Source organism: Apodemus sylvaticus, chromosome 5 (assembly GCF_947179515.1).
Source record: "Apodemus sylvaticus chromosome 5, mApoSyl1.1, whole genome shotgun sequence".
NCBI classification, from domain to species: Eukaryota; Metazoa; Chordata; class Mammalia; order Rodentia; family Muridae; genus Apodemus; species Apodemus sylvaticus.
The window spans coordinates 48,646,207-48,663,517 of record NC_067476.1 but is presented as its reverse complement, the minus strand read 5'-3'; the positions used below and the strand labels follow the sequence as shown (position 1 = coordinate 48,663,517).

At 44.0% G+C, this 17,311-nt stretch overlaps 1 protein-coding gene across 1 annotated transcript in view; it reads left to right on the top strand.

Moving 5' to 3' along the window:
• The window catches only part of Stk39 (serine/threonine kinase 39), a 256,276-nt gene that overhangs the window by 38,144 nt on the left and 200,821 nt on the right, over nt 1-17,311 (top strand). The window lies entirely within an intron of this gene.

Here is a 17,311-nt window from a genome sequence, read left to right as displayed (position 1 = left end):
GGTGACACTTGCCTTCAGAGGTCTGGAAAGGCTGGGGAATGAGAGCTATGGGCAGTTTCTCTCAGTTCCCAGCGACATTCCGTAGGACTGCAGTGGAAGTGCTTATATTGCACACGCTTGTAAATGGTTTGTGTATACTTTGTCTCATCCTTCGCTGAATTAATCCTGCAGAGCGAAGATCTAAATTCATTCCAGCTGGAGCATTTTGAGAAGTTTTCTTTTACACTTGTGTCTTAAGGGGCTACAAGGCAGGCTTTCTGAGTGGACCCTTGATGGCCAGCGCTTGCTGACTCTGAAATGAATGTTTGTAATTTCCTGACATAAGGACAAAATCAACAGCCCAGGCTTGCCTATAAATACAGTGCCCCTCTGCGCTACAACTCTGGGCCTGTGTGTGTTCTCAGAGGTCTCTCTTTTCATGGGACCCGTTCCACCCACAGCTTTCTGTTAGACATGGCGTCTCCTTGCCAGCTACGTCTTGGCCTGTGCCATGTGGGCTATGAGGCAAACATATTTAAAAGGGAAAATCTTGGATGGAATTTCCATCATTCAGTTAAGAAATTAAAAGTCAGCTGGGGAGTATGACTGGAAAATGTAAACCCTTGAAAGGGGCCTTTGCCCTTTCAGTTCAGCATCTTGTTGACACCTCCCCTTCCCGGCAGACTCTCTTGGAAGACCCTACTGGTTGAGCTTAATGAATTTTAGGCTGCGAATATAAACCTTAGAAATCTTAGATAAAACGTGTCAACCGAAAAGTCATAGTGTTCTGGGTTGCTATTTTGCAGTTCTCACATCTAAGATATCTGTCAAGTAATTCTTAGTTTCTCTGACTTAATAAGAGATTGTTCTGTCTGGCAATGTTAGGTCCCTGAGCTCTTTGAATTTTATAACAGAAACGTCGAGTAAAGGTCACATAATTCAGTGTAATGGATACAAAAAGAGAGTGTCTAGTTTAAATGGTAGCGAGCAGGATCATCTGTTTAACCAAACAGACTCCTTACTGCTCGTAAGCTCACCCATCCTTTGAGGATGGGTGAGTTTTAACACTGAGAGTGACCTGAGAAAGTGGTACAGGGTCCGTGCATTTAGTAAATCTCATGTGTGCTCATTGCTAAGGCTACTGGTTAAACAGTGTCCTCCCCATCCTTCTTACTTTTTAGATATCCTGATACATAGCTTTTGGCTCACTAGTTTATATACTTATTTTTCAGGGCTGGGAAACTCATCCAAGGGCCTCCCACTGGCTAGCCAAGATATCTCTCAGGTGCTGTAACCATATCCTCTGTATAGACATGTTTTTACATGATAGTCTTATGAAGTAAAGGTGAATGGAAATTATTTTTTAGTCATTTTTTGGTATTGTGCTTCTTGCAGAAGATGATTGGAAGTACAATTTAGGTCATACACTACTACGGAATTTAACATGACGTTTCAGATACCTGGTGGCCTGGACATTTCTAAGGCCCTGCTACAGATTAGTTATTTCTGACCCAGTCTGATATGGCAGGACTTTAGTTGTGTGAAGATTTTGGCTATCCTTTGAGTTCAGAAGATTTAAAAAATCTGCATCATCTTCAAATTAAAATACAGGTTCCCATTTCCTATTGCACAGGATGTCGTTACAGAACTCCTTAGCATGCCACTATTCTTCCAGTGGCTTTGAAATAGGATAGTGTGCCAGGCAGCAGAACACGGCTCATCTTTCCAGGATGGAGTCCAGGTTCTCCTGTGATAACAAATGATCTATGGATAACCACTGCTTCCTCCTTCAGATGTTCTTCAGAAACAGCTGGACTCACAGGTTCAAGTAGGCAGAGAAAAGCAAGGGAGAGAGAGCATGCTGGTGGTCTCTCAGACTGGGGGGAGGGTCATGACGCCTGCTGGTGCAGGACTCCTCTCAGACAAGGGTATAAATTTCACATCCCCTGAAGGGTGGAACTCCTGAAGTTGTCAAGGCATCAGGAGCTGGCAGTGGATTCTAGAGCCCCTGCTGCGTTTAATATTGCCTCAACTCTGGCATTACAGGGAGGAATCTGGAGGCTTGCTGCTATAGGGTCTAAATTAGCATGTGATTTGCATGTGTGCCTTGAGCTAGAAAACCCTAAAAGTCACCTCTCTACCAGTGACCTATATCTGTGTGTTTTATGTATAGTTCTGAGTTTGTCAACCACACGTTTGTGTATCATGAGGTAATTGAGAACTTTCTCTAAGATATTCAGGGAGACCCGTAGACTCTTGCTGACAGTGCTTAGCTGTCTAGTGAATACAGGTCGTGATGGAGCTACAGTCTTATGAGAACAAGAGATTCCTTCTCAGTTTCTGTTCTATCCTCACATTAAAGGAGAAGGAAGAGGAGGAGAAGGAGGAGGAGGAGGAGGAGGAGGAGGAGGAGGAGGAGGAGGAGGAGCAGAGAGGAAGAAGAGGAGGAGGAGGAGAAGGAGGAGCAGGAGAAGGACAAGAGGAAGAAGAGGAGGAAGAAGGGGAAGGAGAAGGGGAAGGAGCAGGAGAAAAGGAGAAGGAAGAGGAAGAGGAGGAGGAAGAGGAGGAGGAGGAGGAGAAAGAAAGGAAGGAAGGAAGGAAGGAAGGAAGGAAGGAAGGAAGGAAGGAAGAAAGAAAGAAAGAAAGAAAGAAAGAAAGAAAGAAAGAAAGAAAGAAAGAAAGAAAGAAAAGTGAATATTTTCTGGTATAGGTTTACCTGACTTCCTGGTGTGTGTTGTGAGTTATGACAGTCTCCTTGGTGAATAATGTCCAAGAGAAGTTGACTGACTTTTCTGTACTCACTTGGCTTGGCAAATCATTGACAGATAAATGATTTTACAAGTGAGTTGGTGAATCACCCAATAAGGCGGCTGAGTGAATGCCCGAAGTGTATGCGCTTGGCACTGTTGGGCATTTGTTTGCATCAAAGGCGGGTTTTCCCCTCGCCAGTGTTACGTCACACTGAGATAAAGGAGAAAACAAGGGCCAAAGGCAATAGTGTATGACTTGATAACATGTTGGACATGTCACACCACAGTGTATGTCCTTAGAGACACACATGTGGAAACTATGACCTAATTGACAACAACGGGATACAAACTCAGAGTTGTGAATATACGTGGGAGTCTAGTCTGTGTGAGTGTGTGGTATAAGTGTAGAGACATAACATGCCACCATGGTGGGCTTTGGTTAATGGGATTAAAAAATGTTGATATTGTTTAATACAGTTTTGTTTTAGTAAAGGAAGGGAAGAACGAAAGAGCTTTCTGTTCATTAAGTATTTCCTTTAAGCTTCAGGATGCATTCGATGGAAAAGTGCCTGAAAATGCAAAGCATTTAAATTTTGTCTTTTGGTTCTCTGAAGGCACTGCACCTGTCTGGATCCCTGTAAGAAGGATGGGACAGTTCTCTCTCTGAAGGAACTCCCAATGTGTGGAAATGCATCTTCTTCTGCGTGACTCTTCTTACTAGGTATTAGAAGCTGGTGGTAGGCTGGTTTCCAGACACTTTTCCTGCAACACGAGGTTACCTATATCTGTGAGATTGGAGGCCAATCAAACAATGTGTGATAGTACATGCCATGTGGTAGTCAGTCCTTTAGAACTGTCTTCTGGAGCAGGGTGGGCATATCTTGTTGACTGGGCCAGAGTCTAGGGAAGTAACGTATATTTGTGTATCTAAAATGCAGTGGATTTTCAGTTGCCCATAGAAACAGTGAATATGTCATCTCTTTTCATACCAGAATGCTTTCTTCCGGAAACCATCTTCCAGTCCACCATCAGCAAATGCCATGACTCTAGCTCCAGATGCATCCCAAGTGCATCTTTCTCCCTCTGCTTGGTTGCTTATACACATGCCACCACTACGCTGTGCTTGCACATACATAGCAACTCCGTAATCATCACACTGCATCAGACTGTGTCATGTACAGCCTTGCCTCCACACAGGACCCCAGAGCGAGCACTGGAAAGTCTAAACCAGATCTTGTCCTTCTCTTCACACAGTGCTCTGAAGCATTCTTTGTTTACATAGCTCTGTGTGTGTCTTTCCTGTGTGTCCTGCCTGCCTGTCTGCCTGGCCACCTTTTCCCATTTGTCCTTTTGTCAATAAGCTCAACCCCCGCCCCATGTCTCTGTCCCTTGAATTTCTCACTCTTGTTTGCTGCAGACAAAAGCATTAGGACATTCATACTGTCCTCTCCTCTACTTTACCTGTAGATTTTTGCAGGGTGACCCCTTCTCAGCATCAGGAGTAGTCAGTCTCATGTTAACTACAGTTTAACATCTGCCTTCACACTTACTACAGTCTAAAATTGATCTTGTTCATGATATTTCCAAGTCCCTATCACCTCCCACATTAAAATGTAAACTGTAGGAGGGTGGAAAATTTATTCTATGCTTCCTTCCCAGCAGCTTAAGTAGTGCTTGGGTGCATACTGGACAGCCCATAATATTTATTGACTAAATAAACAAGCACACAGTCCCTGTCACTTTTGTATGAGATATAAATTAAAGTTCTCCTCAACAGCCAGCCATTCCTTGTATGGTTAAAGCATTATTGATTGTGATTATTGTACACGGTCAGTAGGTGCTCTGCTTTGATTGCTTGCCCGCTCCTGCCCTTTTAATGAGGGAGGCTTGGTTTGAGCTGTTCATTCATTTGTATTGATCCTTCTTGTCTGCACTGGGACTGGATGCGCTGAAGCGCTGTCTTTGCCGCGTTACACAGTGAACCTAATTACAACATTAGAATGCTCAGTCTGTATATTGGTCTTTCCCAAGACTTGGCCCATACCCTATGCAGTAGTTCATAGTCCAGAATACAGAACTTAGAGTTTGGCCAACAAGCTTTAGAGGTTGTCTTGGTAGCAGGGTAAATCACAGGAGTGGCTAACAGTCTTGTAAGCACTGGGAATTCAAGGAAGAAACATTAACTAACCAAAAATATGACACAAAGAAAGGACAAAAACATTTATAAAAGCTAAGTAATTCTTTTTAAGGAAGAATAAATGAAACACCAAGGGAAGTTTATTTGTTAAGAGATCAATGCAACAAGTCCCTACTATCAATGTAAATTAACAAAGCTATTAAAAACTGTAAAAATTGTAGTAAATTATAAATGACTCCTTGGTCACTGAAACCATGTCATTCTAACATCCCTCAGTAGAACACAGACCTTCTAAGCTTATAGCTTATAGCTTAGAGGTATACCACTTCTCCGAGTACCTGGATCTCTTGCTTCATTGTAGAGGGTGGGGAGATGGTTCGGTCTCCAAAGTATTTGCCATCTAATCATGAGGCCATGAGTTCAGATTTCCAGCACCTGCATAAGCAGCTCGATATGGGTGCTGGAGAGATGGCGCGGCTGTAAGAGAACTAGCTTTTGTTGCAAAGACCCAAGTTGGTTTTCCGGCACCTGTGTGGCGACTCACAGAAATGCCAGTGCTGAGGTTGTCTTCTTGCCTTTGTGGTACCAAGCACACACGAGGTGCACATACATACATACAGGCAAGCATTCATTCTCATAAAATTAAATAAATAAATCATTAAAAAATAAGCTATAATCCCAGTGCTGGGAGACAGAGACAGCAAAAATCAAGGGCTGTCTGTCTGTCTGTCTGTCTGGCCTAACAGTGAGTCCGAGGTTCAAGGACAGGCATTGTAATAAACAGGGATGTTCTCCGGTTTCACATGCACATATACACAGGTGTACCCACAGCCATATATACACAAACACACACATGCATACACACATGTCCAGAAAGTAGTTTCAATAAAAAAATGTGTAACGACATATTTTCTTATGATAACAGGTCATTTGCATAGGTTGGATTTTGACAGGGGTGCTATTGTGAAATTTATTTGATGTGTGTGCTACTGAGTGAGGCCTTTAATCTATACCGAACAAAAGCAAAGCCAATGATCTAGCGGTTCTATTGATTTACTGTGTAGCCTTAGCTTCTCATACTATTTGATGGCCTGTGCTTTCTAGATTAGTATCAGTTACTTTTCTATTGCTGTGGTATAACACGGAGACCAAGGTGGTGTGGAGAAGAGAGACATCCTTAGGTTCCTGGTTCCGGAAGGACGCGAGCAGTCATGGATGCTGAGGCACACAAGGCATGAGCACCCGAGAGCAGGATGCTCAGGCTTCACAGCTTGGACCACGAGCAGGAAGCAGAGTGTGCACTGGGAATGTCTTTGGAACCCTTTCTGACATTCTTCCTCCAGCAAGGCCACACCTCCTAAATCTCCCAAATGGCACCATCCATCGGGGAGCAAGTGTTCAAATGGCCAACTTCACTGCTGGAAATAATTCTAAAGTTTTATTTTACTTGGTCTACTGGGACAGGAAATAGATTTGTTCTTATCTTTCCTTTATAGCTCGTTTCTCAAACTGTATCTGAATATCAAATACTAAATGTATCTAGGATAGTGTGGAGAGGATGTTGAACTGTCAATTTAATAAAGCTAAACACACAGAAATTCCTTAAATATGGTTTCTCATACTGCGGTGTTTTCAGAAATTCCTGAAATATGGTTTCTCATACTGCGGTGTTTTCAGAAATTCCTGAAATATGGTTTCTTAGAGTGTGGCAGTTTCATTCTGCATTCTCAAAGCAGGAAAAAGCCATGGCTTCCTCTTTCCCACTAAGGCATCTACCCCTTCCTACCATGGCTAACCTTCCCACTGTGCTTGGCCAGTAAGTCTCCAGGTTCTTTACTCTCTTGTGAGTGCTTGGAACTTTTGTGATCGTGCAAAACTTGTGGTCCATGAACCAACAGCATCCTGTCACTTAGGACAGCATAGAAAGGCACAGCACAGACACAACAGATCCTCCAGATCAACTTCTGCACACCTTCACCGAAAGGGACCAGGTGACCCCTACAACCTTCTAACTGTCTGCATGTGCTTCCCACCTTGGACCCTGACCCACATCTGTAGGGAGAAGCAGCAGCCTTCCGAATCCTCACCAGGCTCCCTCTCAAACATTAGGAAGAAACCCTGGGCTGGGCCTAGTGCACACAGGAATTGCTGCTTTTCCTAGGACTCATCTTACTCTTCCTTGGGTGTTTCTCTTCCTTCCTGCTTAGCGTGTCCTCTTAAGACCTCCAGGGTTGTCAGGACGTGGCAGTCCGCTAATGGTGCAATCTGTGCCTTCATTCCTTATGGCTCCTGTGTTCTGCTGTCATCTCAGACTAGTTACCAGATTTCCTGCTCTGTGGTTGGAATGTCAGGGAGAAACTCAGATTGCCAAGGGAGACCAGATAAGCAGCAGTTCAGAGTTGAAGATGGTGAACTCTGATGCCAAGGTAAGGAAGGTGCAGGCAGTGCGAGAGCGAATGAATGGATGTCTCTCTTTAAAAAAAAATTAAATAAAAACTGCTCTGTCCTTGAGCTGGGGGAAACTATTTAGTTACTTGCTGCTTCATGGATATAGTAGCTAGAGATGGTTAGCGACCTGAGAGCGGGTAGATTTTATCCTGAACAATGGATCCTTTCTGAGCATCCTTTTCTGGGTAACAGTGTCACACTGTTGTAGGGTTTGTTTTTAGAGGCATCTACCAGCGTAGGATCCGCTCAGAGTCCATTAACAGGAGCTGGACCTCCTTGGGATCAGAGGTGATTGCAGTGAGGAGTCAAAAACACAACTTCTCGAGGTAGTGATTTTGTCCCTTCTCTCTCTATTTCCTGCCCATATCTTAGTCAGGACTGAGGGCACCTGCAGCCAGGCCACACGAAGCTATGCTGCTTTGGGTAAGCTCTTGCTGTACCTGTGTGTCATTCCTCAGTTATAAAGAAAAAGCAAAAGTCAGTAGTTCCTCCTGTCTGCAAGGCGCTCTGTGCTAACTGTCCGCATGCATACAAGGCTGATATAAAAAATTGGGTCTGGCACATACTTGCTAAACAGGGACCAGACTGTTGCTGTCCCTATGATTATCCTACACACTTGGATGGAGGTTATGGGCACACTAATGTCCTTTGGAAGAAGGCTTCCAACGTTGAGTATTGTCCTTAGAGGCTGACAGTGCAATCTATGCTTAGCTTATAGGTTCTGGTATGATCGGCTGGGAGAAAAGGTTCTCCCCCAGTTAAACATCATGGACTTATGAGATCCTGCATCCTGTTCACAGCCTTGTGTCCAGCTAGACGGGTAGCTTCTTCCTTTTAATGCAAAACCAGTACGTACACAAGTTTTTACAGCCCTTCCCATTTCTACATGGGTTGAGGTTGGAGGAGAACGAGGTAGAGGCCACTGTCCTGCTGTGCATCATCAAAGTGGGACACTTGTGCCCTTTGGCTTTGGCCAGCAGCTCTATCTGTTTATCTGTACAAATGGTAATGGACATTCCTTTGTGGAATGTTGGCTTCCACGTGGCTGATTTAATCAGTAGAACAAGTGGGTTTTGCTGGGAGGAGCTACTGCCCCCTCAGAGAGGAACAGGGAGGTTTTTCAATTCTGTCAGATGTGGGTGAGGACATTAGTATGTTCCTTTGCTGAATGTAAAAATCAGATCTTTCTCTGTGGAACATGTGCACCCTGTAGTCGAGGACCTGATAAAGTATATCTTGAGATGGGTGTGGAGAGTCGTCATGGCGGCAGCCTGTCACCAGGTTTCCCTGATGGGGATTTTCCACAGAAGTCTCTATGAATCTGACACATTTTATGAGGTTCTTACCTGCTGATTACTGGATTTGTTTCTAAAGTGGGAGGCTCCTGATGTATTCTGTTGGAAATGGAGGCACAGAATCAGCTGGGCCATGACTCTTGACTCCAGAACTGAACTGGATGTTATGGAAATGAGGAGTGCTTTTAGGCAGGGAGCCTCCAAGGCTTGCCACTGCTTCTGCTTCTCAGAGGGAGTTCCCTACAGCCTCACAGTCAAGTTTCTGTACCAGGAGCAGTGCAGAGGTAGCAAGCCCCGTAACTAGGTAACACTAGTTCTTTGCCCACAGACCATACTGTTTGGTGGCTCTTTTGTATGTGTCCAGAATGGAACACATTTGTACCTCCCTCATCTGCCGACATGTGCTTCACCACCAATGGATTACTTACAAGGGATTTCTATGTTCACACAGTGGCTGAAGGGCACCACAGGCATGTGAGTGCTAGGATGAGGGCTGTGGGCGCTCTGTGGGAGCCTTGAGGAAGTGGCTGGCTCTGCAGGAGGTTCCTCAGGTGCTTCATACTCAGTGGCTGGATTGTACTGTTTCTCCTCTTTGTCCATAGGAAACAGGGTGCTCACACACACACACACACACACACACACACACACATGCCCAAATAAATAAACAACAACAATACATTTCCTACTGAAGAGCTTGTGTGTTTTACTACAAGAAGTAGTCTTAACTTTGGAATTGAAATTCTAGGAAACAGGTTGTTTTTTGGGGGGGTTGTTTTGTTTTTTTGAGGGGCTAGATCTGCGTTTCTGCTTAAGACCACTTCCATTCTCTGATGTTGAGAACTGCACTGAAGCCTCACACAGTCTGTTGAACGTGCTACCACTGAGTGTTCTATGCATTTTTAATTGGCAAGTAATCAGATTCACAGAGGATGTCTGCATGTGTGTGTGTCTGTGCGGGTGTGCAGGCGTGTGCATGAGTGCGCGCGCGCGCGCACGCGTGTGTGTGTGTGTGTGTGTGTGTGTGTGTGTGTGTGTGTTTTCCATATATTATTTAAGAGGTAAAAGAATCTGGGAGTAGATCTTGGTACTGATCCCATTGAGTTGGGCGCCATTTAGCAGCATCATAACCCACTCCGAGTGTTTATCTCGTTTACCTAGATGTCCCTAAACACGGCATTTATTATCGAAGACAGCTACACTGCTACCCGGTTTTCTTTCTGACAGCCGTCCTAGTCCACGTGCCCTCTGAGGGGAGCGAGCACAGTTTGCCCCTCCTGCTCATCCCTCTTGGGGCGGGTGTGCGTCGAAGCCCGCAGTAAGCTGCTTTACATACTTTCAGGCTGGATTCCATGCTCAGGTTACGCTATCTCACCTAAAATTGGAACCCGGGGCCAATTTTTGTTTTTCTGTGGCACTAATTTGATGGTTTTTGATGAGTTCCACACAAGGGCCACCTTTCATGGTGAGTTGTGTGACGTCTAAGTGCTTTGTTGGCTTGTTCAGGAAGGTCAGAGGTGAAACCTAGGACATTTTTCAGTTTCTCTGTCTATGTCTCTGTCTGTCTCTGTCTCTCTATCTGTCTCTCTGTCTCTGTCTCTCTCTCTCTCTCTCTTCCTCTCTCCTAATCCCAACCCCTTTCATTAACCTGGCAAAGGCAGAGGAGCATGTATCAACCAACTCAACTATGGTGTATACAAGGTCATTCATGTGGCTATATTGAAAATTATGGCTTTGCTATGCCAGGCTCCTGGTATAGTACATTCATGCAGACAGAGCATGGAGAGAATCTGTTTTGTACATTAACGCATATACCAGCTGACATGTGATATGTCTTTCTCGGTTGTCCTTCATGAGTGACTTGAGATGTCACTGTGTGTTTCTGTCACAGGATGAAGCAGGTGGCAGAAGCGTGGCTCTGCGAGGGTTCCTCTCTGTCTGCAGACAGTACACTGAGGCAGAAGACAGCATACAGTAAAGCAGTCTGGGTCACTTCCCTGAAACGTGACTGTTTCACTCTGAACCATTTGCAGGGTGGAAGTTTGTATCAGCATGTATTGTGTGTAAGAGTGGATTTAAAAGGGAATTCTCATGTAAGAATTTAGTATGGTTCGAGTGTTTTCCCTTTTATGAACCTCTCCATCTTCCTATCAGGCCTTATCATCTCCCTAGTCAGTTTTGCTCCTACGTCCATGTCATATATATATATATATATATATATATATATATATATATATATATATATATATATGTATGTATGTATTGTGTCATGTAGCTTTCATATATGAGATGCATGGCTTTCCTTTCGTGTTATTTGTATATGATTCTTCTGTCTATAAAATTCAGGGTCCACGAATTGTAAAAATACGCAGTGTTTGTTTTTCTGACATTGTCTCAGCTGCCCTGGTCTCAGGGTCTCCATCTCATGCCGGGTTGGCAGGGTATGACTCTGTTATTGACAGCTTAGCCTGGAGTCCGGGCTGGGCTTGTCTACCTTTCTTCCAGCTGGATCCCACGACCAGAGCTCCTGATGTCTCACTCAAAATCACATCTCGGGATCCTTTTTTTTTTTTTTTTAAGTACTGTGCTGTTAGCCAGATGGTTTTTGGTGAGTTTAGCTGTTGTGAACAGTGCTTCAGCAAACACTGATGTACAAGTATCTTCTGCGATAGGCTGACTCAGAGATCTTGGGCAGATGCCCAGGAGTGGTAAAGATGGGTGAATCGGTAGATCTATTTTTAGTTTTTTGTTTGTTTGTTTTTTGAGAACCTCCATGCTGATCTCCATAGTGCTTGGACTGGTTCACACTCCCACCAGGACTCTGTAAGAGTCCTTCTGGCCATTATCCCTGTCACTACTTACTATTATTTGTTTTCTCTGTGGAGTGCCATTCCGACCAGGGTGAGATGGCCTCCCAGTATTGTAGCCATTTGCATTGCTCTAATACCTGGTGCTGGTTGGAGTTTTGGGTTTTTTTTTTCACCTGTTGATTGGCCAGTTATTTTTAATCTTTTGTTTGTTTGTCTGTGTTTGTATGTGCATGTAGGTGCCAGAGAATATCAGATGCTTTTCCCAATTCTTATCTTTGTTTTTGAGACAATGTCTCACACACGCAGTTTGCTGATTTGGGTAGATTTGCTAGCCAGCCAGGTCAGGGGATCCCCTTGTCTCCTCCTTCCTAGGGCTGGGATTATAGGCACACACCCACACTTGGCTTTCTCATGTAATTGCTGGGGGTCCAGACTCAGTGCGGTTCTTGTGCAACAAACACTTTACCCACCGACCCTCTCCCTAGCCCTGTATTTCAGCGTTAGCCTGGAAGTTGATTGGTTTGCTGGGTTCGGATTGTTTCCATTTTGGAGTACGCTCTGTATTCTAGCTATTTCTCCTTGGTCACACCTGTGTTTAGCACAGATTCTCACTGTTTTATAGGTTGTTCCGTCACCCAACTGTTTCCTTTTGCTGGGCAGAAGCGTTTTAGTTTCATGAAGTCTAGTGTGTTGCTATTGTTTCCTGAACAAGTAGAGACCTTTCCATAAAGCTTGGCCTAGGGCTGCACTTCGAGGTGTTTTCTCTTCCTCGTCCTCTAAGAGCTTGAGCATTTCGGGTCTTACATTAAGGTCCTTGATCCATCTGAAGTTGGTACTTGTACACCATGAGAGATAAGGATTGCGTTTCACTCTCTTACATGTGAACATTTACTTTTCCTGGCACCACCAAACCCTTTATGAGATCATTTTTCAGCCAGTCAGATGATAGCCTTATATGCATGGCCTAATAGATATCTAAAATTTGGGCCATCAGGTAAGAATGGGTACAACTCGGAACCCAAATACTAGTCTTATCTTTAAGAGAAGTATGGAAAGCTGCTTCTTGACTGAATGCTTTTTTATTAAAAACAACAACATCAGACTAATCAGGAGCCTTAACAGTTCTGGAGAGCTCACACAAATCTGACTTTATAGCTTTTCTGCTAAGCCTAGGCAATCTTTCCAGGTTAAATGGCTGTACCTCTGTGCAGCTCACGTGTATCCATTCAGCAGAGTCTCCCCTGGTCAGTTTCTGGTACTCATGTGACTGGTTGGCTTTGTGGCCTGTAAAGTTGGATATAAATAGAGCAGAGTGAGCTGGGAGAGAGAGGGCTGGAAGAACGCACGCCACCCAAAGCCGTTTGTTTTCTGTACTATGTGCTCCACATGCCAACACTTCTGTAGCGGAAACCTGATACGGGTCCGGACTGTACTCACAGGCAGAGGGAGTATATGGCTGTGGAACATGATTAAAGAGTCCCTCTGTGTGATAGGACCGGTCCTGGCCCTTATCAAGGTTTTGGCTTGGTGTTCCTCACCTAAGTAGGATGTGATGATAGATTTCTTCCCAGTGGCCTTCATGAGTTCTAGAGGTTAATGCAATGCCCAGCCCCAGTCTTGCAATTTAGGGGATGCTGTTACTCGGGTAATCAACTACATCCTGACTTTAACTTAAATAAACTTAAATAAACTTTGTTGGAGAAAGAGAGGGAGAGGGGAAGAACACTAGATGTTGCTGCTTATTAGAAGGAAATATACTGGTTATTGGAACAAGAGAATACTCTTTTAGCACAAGGGCTGAATAAATTATGGCTCACCAGTGCCGTGGAATATTATACAATATTAAAATGGCAAGTTGACGGAATACCATCTGACCTGGAATGCTAGCTAGAATTTTTAATTAGGTCTTATTGTATACTGGGCACCATTCCAAGGGTTTCCCGTGCATTAATTTACTAGGTCCTGTCAACCACCCTTTAAGCTGGGTATTATTAGTGCCATCTAACATATAAGAAACTGAGGAATGCAAAAATTCAGTAATCCATTCAAGAATAAATAGTTAATCCATCGTTGCACTGGGGTGTGAACCCATGAAAACTAGTAGTCAAATGTGGTTTAAAAGTGTGTCTCAGGATCACATCAAGTGTATCAGTAGAATATTAACTCATTACTGCTGCTTGACTGTCTGAGTGGTCGTTTTCATTTTAGGTTCTCCTGTTTATCATGCTGCATCAGACCTTAAGCAGCATTTAGCATTTTGCTTCCAACTTCAGTGCTTTTTCCTTCCCTTCAAGCCAACAGAGCCTTCTTGTTGCTGAGCCGAATGGAACCTATGCCAAGCAGGAGCACTTTGGCCTGAGTCCTCTAGGGTCCATACACATACAGCCTGTAGTTAAAGTTGGTAGTGAGTCCCAGCAAGAACACCTTATATTTACTCAGTTGGCTGTTTTTTTTTTTTTAGGGATGTGAAATACATTATTGCTGTCGAGCCATACAAGTAGACTTTTATTAGTTTATTAAGGAAGCTGAAGTTTAGATATTAGGTCCAAAGTCACGAAGGAAATCCATACCTTTAATGCGTAGTATCTTAATTGGGGCGGTCCAAATGAGAACGGTCTCCTAGGCTCATGTGCTTGAGTGATTGGTCTCCAGTTAGTGGAACTGTTTGGGGAGGATTAAGAGGTGTGGCCTTGTTGGAGTAGGTGTGGCGTGTTGGAAGAGGTGTGTCACTGGGGAGGGCATTAAGGTTTCAAAAGCATATGCCAGCCCGAATGTTTCTCTCTGTCCCGTCCCTCTGTCTGTCTCCTGTCTGTCTGTCTGTCTGCCTGGCCCCCCCAGCCCTCCTATGCTTGCTGCCTGCAGATCAGGATATAAATAAAGCTCTCAGCTAATGTTCCCTGTCATGGTTCTCAGTCCCTTGTCATGATGAGCATGGATTCACTCTTTAAAATTGTAAGCAATCCCCCAATCAAATGCTTTCTTTTTAAGAATTGCCTTGCTCATGTGTCCCCTTCACAGCAATAGCACAGTGACTAAGACATTGATCTAACCTCAGTTTTAAAGATCTTGCTAACCTATGCTATGGAAACTACAGTAATTTACCAAAGGCACTTCAGGTGATTCTTGCCTCTGGTTATAGACTTAATTAGACCAAAACTTGTAATTAGCATGGCATTCACCATAGGTGTCAGTGGCAGAGTAGCTTAGACTTTGAATGGCTTTGTGTCAGTGTTCTGGAGCTGTTGTGACGAAAGAGCATAGACCAGGGGTCTGAAGCACAGACTAAAATTCACTTCCATAATTCAGGAGGCTAGACAGTGCAGTGCAGTTCAAGGTGCTGTCCAGCGTGATTTCTGTGTCTTCCTCGTTTGCAGACCCAGTACTTTTTCTCTGAGTGAGGAAAGAGGAAGAGTGAATTCTTCCTTGGCAATTCCAATGATGCTAACTGTCATACCCGATGCATCTTTGAATTCTATTTGAAAGGCCTCCTAAGAGGCCCTTTCTCTACATTTATTTTGCTTTGGGGCTTTGCCATATGTGTTTTTAATTTTCAGCAAAAGTTCAGACCGATCCCATCCTTATTCTGCCTAGGAAATGATCAAAATGAAAGATTTACCCAGCTTGTCTCAGGAGCAGCCACCTTGGACTTTTATCATCTAGCGAATTACCCGCCACTCAGCAGCACTTCAGTTACTTTTAGTTTTGCCGATGAATTCATATAGGTGAAGAATTAATATCGGTGAAGATTTCCTGTGGCTGTTAAGCCTATTCCTTGAAATGAGGTAGTCAGGGAGTGGTGTTTCAAGGGTTGTTACTGCATTGGGCTCTGTGAACATTGGTTTATGTCATGGAAATACCACTGAGGTAAGTACGAAGGAATAAGGGGCAGAGGGTTGAGTGAGGAGGAGTCACAGGAGACCCTCACTAAGACGACTGCTAGTGTGGAAGGGAAATTTACGTCGCAGTCTCTGATTTCCTTTCTTCTTTTAATAGAAGAAGCAATGGAGTCTGTGTTAGTTTCTTAAATACTTGCCGCAATCCAAAGTTATGACACTGAATTACATATCCAGGAAGTATTCCTTTGGGTGACCTGATGTATGACTGCAGCTATGGAGTTGTCTGCTGATTGCCTCAGTTCAAGCAACAGTAGGAACGAGGAAATGAGAACACGTGCCCACAAAGACAGACCTAGATCTTGGTAATGAATTCAAGGAAACTCTGCCTCTGGCTGCAATCACCATAATTTCTTTCTTTCTTTCTTTCTTTCTTTCTTTCTTTCTTTCTTTCTTTCTTTCTTTCTTTCTTTCTTTCTTTCTTTCTTTAAGATTTTATTTTATTCATATGAGTACACTATAACTGTCTTCAGACACACTAGAAGAGGGCATTGGATCTCATTACAGATGGTTGTGAGCCACCATGTGGTTGCTGGGATTTGAACTCAGGACCTCTGGAAGAACAGTCAGTGCTCTTAACCGCTGAGCCATCTCTCCAGCCCCCATAATTTCTATCTAAAACATAGAAGCTGTTCTTTACCTGGAATTACCAGAAAAAAAATGTATATTGGCTTAAAACATCCTAACAAGATGGAAAGACATAACTTTCTTACTCTGGCACGCGCACCACCATCCTATAGAACATTTTAATTCATATTGGTGGGTGTCTGGAATAAAATGAGAAATGTTCAAGGCTCCCTAGTCCCAAGGATGATAGTTCTTAGAAACACACATCAAATGTTACCGAGTCACACATAGTTCAGCATTAAGGACAGGCTCCGCTTAACCCTTCGCTTGCTTCCACTTACTGCATATTCTAACACTTGCTTGTTATTGGACCCGTAAGCCTACGTTTTTAGGCTTCCCTTTAATCTGTTCAGCAAAGTACATAAAGATACTTAAAGCAAAACTGCCTTCTCATCATTTCTAGATGGTCCTTTGAAAAATTGTCAGGTCACTTCTTCCTTCCCATCAAAGCATGGCTTTCCTTTAGCCCTGGGACTCTTCACTCTATTACAGCAGGCTTCCAAGTTTAGATCACGACTCACAGTAGAACATGCTTTGAACCAAAGCCACACAAAGCTGTTCTTAGCTCTCTTTGGCAAGTTGCATTCTGAAGCTTCCCTTCAGAAGGAAAGCCTCCACCCACCTAAAAACTGAATTCATGACCCACCAGTGTATCCTGGATGGCAATCTGGAACAACACACACACACACACACACACACACACACACACACACACACACACACACTAACCAGCATGCCTTGCCCTGGGGTCTTAGGCCTACTTTCTTGTATTATTACAGGAGGGAGGACGGTTCCTTCTCTTGTACCTCTCTGTGAGGGGTAGACTTTGGTCTCTAGGATTCCCTTTCCTTTCCCTTTGGTTCCTGATGCCGTTTGCAGTTAAAGGATGTCTCTGGATCGAGATGAGAAGCTCCTCGTGTTCACTAGATGATTATATCCTCTCCTGCTTTGGCAGTGGGCTTCTGCCATAGAGCTTCCTATTTCCTGTCTGGAGAAAAAAGTCATTATTCTTTAGTTGGCTGCAATTCTAACCATAAGATGCTCATTACAAAGCAGGAGACGTGCCACTTCTCCCGCTTTGGAGAACCCTTATTTGTGACGGGATTCGTGAATGTATTAGTGGGAGTCCAAGTCTGAAGTTGCAAGTCAGAGGTCACTGGGAGGCAGCCTGATGCCATACGCACCTGTTCGGTCCTTTCTGGGAGCTGGACTGATTTTTTGATCTTCAGTCGCTCCGGTTTGAAAATCGTGGAGACCATATTAAGGGTGGAAGAGAGGGACATGGCAATTGACGTCAGAGTGATGTGGCACGCTGCCAGCAGCTAGTTAAAGCGTTTGTGGATGTCTCTGCTGGGTCTCAGGCTCATTACTAACC